Source organism: Drosophila yakuba, unplaced genomic scaffold, assembly GCF_016746365.2.
Source record: "Drosophila yakuba strain Tai18E2 unplaced genomic scaffold, Prin_Dyak_Tai18E2_2.1 Segkk4_quiver_pilon_scaf, whole genome shotgun sequence".
NCBI lineage: Eukaryota > Metazoa > Arthropoda > Insecta > Diptera > Drosophilidae > Drosophila > Drosophila yakuba.
This window is the reverse complement of record NW_025048816.1, coordinates 1,018,360-1,027,664: the sequence shown is the minus strand read 5'-3', so window position 1 is coordinate 1,027,664 and position 9,305 is coordinate 1,018,360.

The following is a 9,305-nucleotide window of genomic DNA, read 5'->3' as shown; positions in this document are numbered from 1 at the left end:
AGTAAGTAGTTGCGCTTAACCTTTAACTCTATTTAGAGGACTTGCACAATGATTTATCAGGAATATTTTTCGGGTTACGAAAAGAGCGGGACTGTAGCCGCGTGGGAATTTTATACCACCAAATTCCAATAATTATAGCTGTTCTTCTATTGGAAAGTGGGAAGACGCTCTCAGTGTTGGGCAACGTTTTGGGACATGTTAATCGATGATTAGACTGAGGTTATCGACCACAGCCTAAAAGCATACCCACTGAATGAACTAACCCATCCCTAGAGTCAAGTTCTCAGTTGTAAGTGGCCAACATTGCATTAATAATTTTTTCTATTTGCAAATTCTTTTCGCTTACCATGCCGACCATTATACCACCCGATAATATTTCTTCGTTAGATGCAATGTTAGCGGGAATTAGCTTCGAATGCCCTTTGCATGATACGTTCCTACCTCTTTTCCTTGTAAATTTTCAAGCTGGTAAAAACAATTTCCCAATTTCTTTTTGATTCGGGACTTTACAAATTGTGGGCCTAATTTTGAGTTAAAATTCGGCGCGAATTTGCTTTGTGCAAAATTTCGACGGAATACTTCCTGTCCTTCCTTAAAGGAAATGGGTTTATATTGCCGCACATTGCGATCATAGGCACGACGAATATTGGCCTGAATGTCTTTTCGAATGATGGCTAAATTGTTAGACCGGGAAATTGGTGTTATCCCATCTTCCAATAGGTATAAATTCCTTAGCAGTTTCATGGGTAATCATATCTAATCCGTATAACGCACGGTATGGTGAACATCCTTACGATTGATTCAACGCTGATCTTAGCGAACATGAGATACTAGTGATGTTTCTGTCCCACTCGGTTTGGTCGGTTTTTAAGTAAGTGCGGATGGCAGCTAATAGCGAACGGTTACTTTGTGGTGAGTATAATGCGGTATAGACGTGGTTTACTCCTAATTCCGTAAGAAAGGCTTTGAATTCGACAGCTTAAAATTGGACTCCATTGTCGCTCACGATGGTTTCGGGAACACCTACACTATAAAAGGCCTGTTTTAAAAGGAAATCTATGATTGCCGTTGAGGTAAATCTTTTTATGGGTTGTAACCAAGGATATACTAAAGTGGTCTAATACTATAAGCAATCCAACATGTCCTTCCTTACTACGGGGATGGGGTCCGAGCAAGTCAATATATAGTCGTTGAAATGGTCGGTACGAGGGACAATGCTCACCCAAGGGTGGACGTAACGTATAATTCGGGGCTTTGTTCTTCTTACATGCATCACAGGATCGAATGTAATCTCTAACATCTTTTGCTAACCCGGGCCAAAATAGATTCCGGCGTAGCCTTGCGATGGTCTTCTGCATTCCGGCATGGGAGGACGTAAGACTATCATGTGCCTGTCGAAGCACTTTCGGTCTTAACGTTTCGGGAACCCAGAGTTTCCAGGAATGTTTGTCGTGAAACTCATTTCCGTCAGCGTGTTCTGTACGAATGTACAAAAATTTATCTACTATTGTAATGTCGGGAAATTTGTCTTCGCTATTAGTAAATATAGTTTTTAGCGTCGTGTAAGTGTCCTCTTTAAACGCTTCCGAGATAAGGTCGATTATAGGGCCCATGTCTAATGTATTTATTTCGTTCTCGAATAGTCTAGACAAAGCGTCAGGGACAACATGATCTTTTCCTTTTCGATGCGAGAATGATTATTTAAACAGTTGCAATCTAAAAATCCACCTAGCCAGTCTTCCTGTTACATTCTGTTGCCTCATGAGCCATAATAAGCTAGAATGATCGGTAACTACTTCAAACTCCTGCAGTTCTAAGTAGCATCGAAACTTTTCAATGGCTAATACCACTGCTAAACACTCTCGTTCGGTGACGCTATAATTACGTTGTGATCAATTTAATTTTTTTGACATATAGGCAATGGGCTTTTCAGCTTTATCTTCCGCTAGTTTAACCAACACTGCACCAATGCCGAAATCACTGGCGTCACAGTGAAGATAAAACTTCTTCTCAAAGTCTGGGTTTGTTAAAACCGGTGCAGAGGTCAATATGATTTTTAGTCTATCCATCGCTACTTGAGCTTCTGGAGGCCAAGCAAATTTTACCTTTTTAGAAAGCACATCTGTGATTGGACATGTGAGATCCGCGAAATTGGGTATGAACCGACGGTACCAGCCACAAACTCCAAGAAATCCTCTTACTTGTTTCAGATTTTTGGGAGCTGGCCAATTTACTATACACGAGATTTTAGCTGGGTCCGTACAAATACCTCCACTACCAATGACGTAACCCAAATAATTGATGCTTGTTACTCCAAACTGGCTTTTGTCCATGTTAAGAGTAAGATTGGCTTTGCGAAATTCCTCGGCCAATCGAATCAGTACTACCGAGTGAGACTCAAAATCTTCGGACACAACGCAAAGATCATCTAAGTATCCAAAGACACAATAGCGCAGATCTGCTGGAATGATCTGATCCATTAAGCGACATATCGTAGATGGTCCATTACAAAGCCCGAATGGCATAACCTTAAACTGGTATAACGGTTGCCCTGGCACCGTGAATGCAGTTAAAGGTATTGATTCAACACTGAGCTGTATTTGCCAATAAGCATCTTTTAAATCGAGCTTAGATATGATGATAGCTTTGGGCAATCGAGAAAATATTCCGTCAATGCTGGGCAACGGATAAGCATCCTTTTTGGTAGCATCGTTAAGCTTGCGTGCATCCAGGCAAAGTCGAATTTTATTAAGTTTGACGACCAGACGCATTGGAGAACTCCATGGGCTTACAGAAGGCTCAATAACATCTAATCGAAGCATTCGATCAATTTCTGCATACAGTAATTTCTCTACTGCGTGACTGACTGGATAGAACGTCTGTTTAACGGGCTTTGCATTTCCGACGTCAATGCAATGTTCAATAAGTGAGGTGCGACCTAATCTCTCTGAAGCTTTCTCTCTCTCCTAACTTTATTGTAGGTTAGTTCGATGTGTAGGAAGCCTATTATGGTTTGATTTTCACCACTTGCTGTCTTAGCTCGCGATTTGATAGGTTTAAATTGAGGATGACTTGAAAAATCTTGTTGTGCTAGCTCTTCTCCAAGATAACTAATGTTCGCTCCTGCGTCCAACAGACCAAGTTCTGTATACCCCATGAACGATACTTCAGCATAGCTTCGCAAATCACTTGATTTGTTAAAAATAGTGGAAATTTGTAATTGTTTATTTCTCTTAACCTCGGCATAAAATGACTTTAATCTAAGTGTGCGCCGATTGCGGTGCGGCTTTGTATCCTGAAATAGAAGCTTCCTTACTTCAGCATAGTTTTTGACCCGTTCTTCATATGGGCGCAATCGCATTGGAATGCAGTTAGCCATCGATGGCTCATGTAATGTGGCATTTTTATTTAAATTTTCGGGGGCATTCAGTTCTTGTTGAATGCTCCCGCATGTCGGTTTTCCGATTGCTTTTGATTGCGGCTTGTAGGTGTCTGGCCTACCACAGCCGTAGCAAAATACTCGACGATCAGCTAAGCAGTTCTCCCAGATATGACCTATTTCTTCGCAGTTCCAACACTTTAGCTTTTCCGTTGATCTACGTAAAGCAGCAATTTCTGCACCCGTTGGAGAAATTTCTTCTACCTCCGAGCTATGATCTTCTAACGCAAAAACTTGTCGGCGATTTGGAATTGATTTTGTCTTAACTTGTTCTGTCCGGCAACTGATTTCATGGTATAAGTTTTCACTCATTTGAACTAGGCGACGTAAGTGTCCCACCGAATGCAGGGGCTGATACAGCAACTTTTGCCTAGTTTTGGGTAACAGGTTTAAGGTTTTAATAAACTCCTCTTCTTCAATTTTTATCGATGCCTTATCAATTAAAGAAGCCACTGCTTCATAGAAAGGCTCTCTATTATTTCAATTTCGTTTAATTTCAAGGTTTAGATATATATCTTTTTGTTTTCTGTTCAGTCACCCCCTAATCTTTATATTCATTAGAAATGTTCTTGTAAGAATGTAGGTATGGCATACGCTGCGACAATACGAAATTTATGAACTTTATGAACTCACATGTGTCCAGTTCCAAAGTTGAAAGGCACTACTTCGTGGCCAGATGAAAACTTGATACTGCCAACAGAGTGGCTTTTAGTTAAGGCACTAGTGCAAGTCGGCGACATACCTACTCTCTTGGGAGAATTCCCTCCGAGGGGGTTATGCGAATCACGTGGTTGGGGCTCCAAGGCGAGGCAACCACCGCGAAGAACACAGTTGCCACTTAAAATTTTGGGGCAGTTTCGTTTTTCCCTCCAGTATGTGATCAGATCACGTCACCAATCAGACGACTCTAGTAAGTAGTTGCGCTTAACCTTTAACTCTATTTAGAGGACTTGCACAATGATTTATCAGGAATATTTTTCGGGTTACGAAAAGAGCGGGACTGTAGCCGCGTGGGAATTTTATACCACCAAATTCCAATAATTATAGCTGTTCTTCTATTGGAAAGTGGGAAGACGCTCTCAGTGTTGGGCAACGTTTTGGGACATGTTAATCGATGATTAGACTGAGGTTATCGACCACAGCCTAAAAGCATACCCACTGAATGAACTAACCCATCCCTAGAGTCAAGTTCTCAGTTGTAAGTGGCCAACATTGCATTTATAATTTTTTCTATTTGCAAATTCTTTTCGCTTACCATGCCGACCATTATACCACCCGATAATATTTCTTCGTTAGATGCAATGTTAGCGGGAATTAGCTTCGAATGCCCTTTGCATGATACGTTCCTACCTCTTTTCCTTGTAAATTTTCAAGCTGGTAAAAACAATTTCCCAATTTCTTTTTGATTCGGGACTTTACAAATTGTGGGCCTAATTTCGAGTTAAAATTCGGCGCGAATTTGCTTTGTGCAAAATTTCGACGGAATACTTCCTGTCCTTCCTTAAAGGAAATGGGTTTCGCGCGTAGGTTATATTGCCGCACATTGCGATCATAGGCACGACGAATATTGGCCTGAATGTCTTTTCGAATGATGGCTAAATTGTTAGACCGGGAAATTGGTGTTATCCCATCTTCCAATAGGTATAAATTCCTTAGCAGTTTCATGGGTAATCATATCTAATCCGTATAACGCACGGTATGGTGAACATCCTTACGATTGATTCAACGCTGATCTTAGCGAACATGAGATACTAGTGATGTTTCTGTCCCACTCGGTTTGGTCGGTTTTTAAGTAAGTGCGGATGGCAGCTAATAGCGAACGGTTACTTTGTGGTGAGTATAATGCGGTATAGACGTGGTTTACTCCTAATTCCGTAAGAAAGGCTTTGAATTCGACAGCTTAAAATTGGACTCCATTGTCGCTCACGATGGTTTCGGGAACACCTACACTATAAAAGGCCTGTTTTAAAAGGAAATCTATGATTGCCGTTGAGGTAAATCTTTTTATGGGTTGTAACCAAGGATATACTAAAGTGGTCTAATACTATAAGTAATCCAACATGTCCTTCCTTACTACGGGGATGGGGTTCGGACTTGCTCGGGCAAGTCAATATATAGTCGTTGAAATGGTCGGTACGAGGGACAATGCTCACCCAAGGGTGGACGTAACGTATAATTCGGGGCTTTGTTCTTCTTACATGCATCACAGGATCGAATGTAATCTCTAACATCTTTTGCTAACCCGGGCCAAAATAGATTCCGGCGTAGCCTTGCGATGGTCTTCTGCATTCCGGCATGGGAGGACGTAAGACTATCATGTGCCTGTCGAAGCACTTTCGGTCTTAACGTTTCGGGAACCCAGAGTTTCCAGGAATGTTTGTCGTGAAACTCATTTCCGTCAGCGTGTTCTGTACGAATGTACAAAAATTTATCTACTATTGTAATGTCGGGAAATTTGTCTTCGCTATTAGTAAATATAGTTTTTAGCGTCGTGTAAGTGTCCTCTTTAAACGCTTCCGAGATAAGGTCGATTATAGGGCCCATGTCTAATGTATTTATTTCGTTCTCGAATAGTCTAGACAAAGCGTCAGGGACAACATGATCTTTTCCTTTTCGATGCGAGAATGATTATTTAAACAGTTGCAATCTAAAAATCCACCTAGCCAGTCTTCCTGTTACATTCTGTTGCCTCATGAGCCATAATAAGCTAGAATGATCGGTAACTACTTCAAACTCCTGCAGTTCTAAGTAGCATCGAAACTTTTCAATGGCTAATACCACTGCTAAACACTCTCGTTCGGTGACGCTATAATTACGTTGTGATCAATTTAATTTTTTTGACATATAGGCAATGGGCTTTTCAGCTTTATCTTCCGCTAGTTTAACCAACACTGCACCAATGCCGAAATCACTGGCGTCACAGTGAAGATAAAACTTCTTCTCAAAGTCTGGGTTTGTTAAAACCGGTGCAGAGGTCAATATGATTTTTAGTCTATCCATCGCTACTTGAGCTTCTGGAGGCCAAGCAAATTTTACCTTTTTAGAAAGCACATCTGTGATTGGACATGTGAGATCCGCGAAATTGGGTATGAACCGACGGTACCAGCCACAAACTCCAAGAAATCCTCTTACTTGTTTTAGATTTTTGGGAGCTGGCCAATTTACTATACACGAGATTTTAGCTGGGTCCGTACAAATACCTCCACTACCAATGACGTAACCCAAATAATTGATGCTTGTTACTCCAAACTGGCTTTTGTCCATGTTAAGAGTAAGATTGGCTTTGCGAAATTCCTCGGCCAATCGAATCAGTACTACCGAGTGAGACTCAAAATCTTCGGACACAACGCAAAGATCATCTAAGTATCCAAAGACACAATAGCGCAGATCTGCTGGAATGATCTGATCCATTAAGCGACATATCGTAGATGGTGCATTACAAAGCCCGAATGGCATAACCTTAAACTGGTATAACGGTTGCCCTGGCACCGTGAATGCAGTTAAAGGTATTGATTCAACACTGAGCTGTATTTGCCAATAAGCATCTTTTAAATCGCGCTTAGATATGATGATAGCTTTGGGCAATTGAGAAAATATTCCGTCAATGCTGGGCAACGGATAAGCATCCTTTTTGGTAGCATCGTTAAGCCTGCGTGCATCCAGGCAAAGTCGAATTTTATTAAGTTTGACGACCAGACGCATTGGAGAACTCCATGGGCTTACAGAAGGCTCAATAACATCTAATCGCAGCATTCGATCAATTTCTGCATACAGTAATTTCTCTACTGCGTGGCTGACTGTATAGAACGTCTGTTTAACGGGCTTTGCATTTCCGACGTCAATGCAATGTTCAATAAGTGAGGTGCGACCTAATCTCTCTGAAGCTTTCTCTCTCTCCTAACTTTATTGTAGGTTAGTTCGATGTGTAGGAAGCCTATTATGGTTTGATTTTCACCACTTGCTGTCTTAGCTCGCGATTTGATAGGTTTAAATTGAGGATGACTTGAAAAATCTTGTTGTGCTAGCTCTTCTCCAATATAGCTAATGTTCGCTCCTGCGTCCAACAGATTAAGTTCTGTATACCCCATGAACGATACTTCAGCATAGCTTCGCAAATCACTTGATTTGTTAAAAATAGTGGAAATTTGTAATTGTTTATTTCTCTTAACCTCGGCATAAAATGACTTTAATCTAAGTGTGCCCCGATTGCGGTGCGGCTTTGTATCCTGAAATAGAAGCTTCCTTACTTCAGCATAGTTTTTGACCCGTTCTTCATATGGGCGCAATCGCATTGGAATGCAGTTAGCCATCGATGGCTCATGTAATGTGGCATTTTTATTTAAATTTTCGGGGGCATTCAGTTCTTGTTGAATGCTCCCGCATGTCGGTTTTCCGATTGCTTTTGATTGCGGCTTGTAGGTGTCTGGCCTACCACAGCCGTAGCAAAATACTCGACGATCAGCTAAGCAGTTCTCCCAGATATGACCTATTTCTTCGCAGTTCCAACACTTTAGCTTTTCCGTGGATCTACGTAAAGCAGCAATTTCTGCACCCGTTGGAGAAATTTCTCCTACCTCCGAGCTATGATCTTCTAACGCAAAAACTTGTCGGCGATTTGGAATTGATTTTGTCTTAACTTGTTCTGTCCGGCAACTGATTTCATGGTATAAGTTTTCACTCATTTGAACTAGGCGACGTAAGTGTCCCACCGAATGCAGGGGCTGATACAGCAACTTTTGCCTAGTTTTGGGTAACAGGTTTAAGGTTTTAATAAACTCCTCTTCTTCAATTTTTATCGATGCCACTGCTTCATAGAAAGCGGAAAAAGGTTCACCGTGTTTTTGCTTTCGTGCTCTTATCAACTCCATGCTCATAAAATCTGATCGATAGTCTTTTTATTGTTGACGGAGTGACGCACAAATGTTTGACCCAACTATTCCATCTACCTGCTTGTGGTATCTCCAATACCAGGATCTAGCCTTACCGGTGAACAATACATGTATGTTCTTACACATACTTGTAAAGTCACTGCCCAAGGTTTCGTCTGTGAGCGCTTTAATTCTATATATAAATTCTTCAACGCCTAACCCGTCAGTAGATCCATCAAAAAGTACTCCCCATTTTTGCATGATGTCGACTGTTTGCCGAAACTTATTGAGGACGAACTGAAAGAGGTCATGTCCGGCCCTTGGGAGTTGCTTGGTTGTGGAAGGTTCTGTATGGATAAGCACGATAAAACCCTGGTAATGGTTTGCTCTATCATATCTTGAATTGTATTATAATCCACCGCTTGAGTTCGACGTGAGTCGATGGTTCTGACTGGTCTACCCGAACGGGGCCTACCACGAGGGGGTCTAGCAATACCCTCACGATGCTTGGTACTTTGACTAGCATCCAATACAGAAGACGGAGCACCACTGGTATTCAAAGGAAGTGGTTCCGGTATGTTGGCCCGATTAGCTTCTTCTAACTGGGCTAGAGCTCTGGCTAAGTTTCTAGTAGTTACTCCACGCTGAACCGGCGCTGTCGGTACAGGCAATGGTTGCGCTCGAAATGGCGAACAATTTCCAACCACTACTTTAATCTCTTTTTTATGAATCGGAGCATTACAAGAATAACAACACGAATTCTCGGTTAACCAGGCTTCTACACAATTTTTGTGAAAGACATGCTTGCACGCTAAATGATAACAAGGATTGGTGTTATCCATAACCGTTGAGCAAAGGGCGCAATTATTCTCCATATTACCTTCCGAAGAAGTTCTGGGAGGCGTATTCACTACTGGCATTGCTGGTTATCTTAATTTTTTTTTCTTTAGATTTTATCCTGAATATGACATTTGATGGCTAAAATTAAAATGGGCTAA